Source organism: Plectropomus leopardus, unplaced genomic scaffold (genome assembly GCF_008729295.1).
Source record: "Plectropomus leopardus isolate mb unplaced genomic scaffold, YSFRI_Pleo_2.0 unplaced_scaffold26323, whole genome shotgun sequence".
Lineage (NCBI taxonomy): Eukaryota > Metazoa > Chordata > Actinopteri > Perciformes > Serranidae > Plectropomus > Plectropomus leopardus.
In genome coordinates, this window is record NW_024628628.1 from 1 (window position 1) to 1,760 (window position 1,760).

General features: G+C 37.3%; 1 long non-coding RNA gene across 1 annotated transcript; it reads left to right on the forward strand.

Moving 5' to 3' along the window:
* Nucleotides 1–47: 47 nt before the first annotated feature.
* On the forward strand, nt 48–1,757 carry LOC121966920. The gene is made up of 3 exons (XR_006107631.1): nt 48–263; nt 367–428; nt 1,725–1,757. It is a non-coding gene; the product is annotated as an uncharacterized LOC121966920 (long non-coding RNA).
* The last annotated feature ends 3 nt before the right edge of the window (nt 1,758–1,760 follow it).

The following is a 1,760-nucleotide window of genomic DNA, read 5'->3' on the forward strand; positions in this document are numbered from 1 at the left end:
AAGAAGAGGAAGAAGAAAAGCTTCCGGGCAAAGCCGGAAGAGGCGCCAAAATCGAAAAGTTTTCCTGCCGGAGAAGAAAAGGTAAACAAACGGTCAGTCCGGGAAGATTTTCAGTCAAAGTTTTGATAATTTCTACTTTTTTGGGAAGATGGACCCGACGTCTCTCTTCTTTACGAAGCTGAAAAAGCTGGCGGTGACTCTGGAGTCAGAAACTACGAAGCTTCAGCGCGCGTTTGAGACCCGAAAACAGGACGGTGACAGCGGTGAGACACACACCGACGACCCGGCAAACAGCCTGCAGCTCGGCTCCTGGAGTAAATATATACATGATTGAAGTAGTTTTAACAGTTTCATGTCTGATTTCAGAAACCGCGGCCAAAGCTCTGCGAGCGTATCACGAGCTGAACTGTGACGTCAGGAGCCTGAAGGTAATTTATGAATAAAACTGTTAAATAAACTCTGTTATTTCATCCGATATTTTAACGTAGCGACGTTTTCAACAGCATTATTAAACTTTGACACACCCACAGCAGTCATTTAAATCACCAAACACTAACTTTACGTCGCTGTTGTGTTAGTTTAAGTGTTTGGTTTCTTTAATCATCGTCCGTTGACATTGTTTTGGTGTCAGTTGGTTGAATCGGTTAAACCGTTAAAATTGATATTTTATTTGACTGATCTGGTTCTCTAATTACCTGCAGAATTTACCAGGAGACCCAAACTAATACCATTTTTAACACTTTTGGCATATGGAGAAAATACGTGCACATGCACAGTCAAAATCAACGTTGCTGCAAAACATTGACCTATTTCAGGCTGTGATAATGATTTTTTGTTTTTTTATCTAGTTTGCGTGTAATATATTAAAAATATGACTTTTTTTGTGAAAAACAAAAACCTGGCATTTGAAAATGATTAAATATTTGATATTTATGATTAGGACTGATGTTGGTTAACATAATAAACTCAATGAAAGTACAAAATCATATTTTCAATAGCCTGATTTTGAAATGTACACGCTGTGCGCAGAGAGCAGTATGAGGGTGAGTATTTGACACTTTGACAACTTTTTAAAAAAAACTAAAAACCAATGTTGATGCTGCCATTCACTGACAGATCCCAAGCTACTTAGCAAATAGTACATTGAAAATAATTATTTTTTGTGTTTTCTTTTTCATTTAAAAACATAGTGGCATCAGGACAAAAAAAACCAGTCATTTAAATTAAAATTACTGAATATTTGATGTTTATAATTAGGACTAATTAAATCATATTAATATATAATGTTTTTAAAAGCTTGGTTTTGAAAGGTGCATGTTGTGTGCAGTGAGATACAAGTGTGTAAAACAAAGAGGATCACATCACTCATGCTACTTGGAATGCAAAACTTTGAAGCTCAATAACTCAAAACCGCTGAAAACGCAGATATAACATTATAATTTTAAGGTGGTATTCTGCTGATGTCATGTGAGCACACCTGGAGTTTGCATCAATTATTCAGGCTGCTTTCCTTCCTTTTATCCTCCTCTGATGACCATTTAATTTTAATTTAACTCAAATGTCATTTGTGGAAATATGTTTATCTTTGCAGAGCTAAATTTGTTCCGACGACCGTCCCTGAACACAATCTTTATAGCACACGTCAGTTTTGTGAAGAACATTTTCACATATAGTTTGTTAGCAGGAGTGCGCTGTTCGACTCTGACCTGTCCTCACACACCCAGGGGCAGATCCAGGGTCAGCTCGCTCAGCAGAAAGCA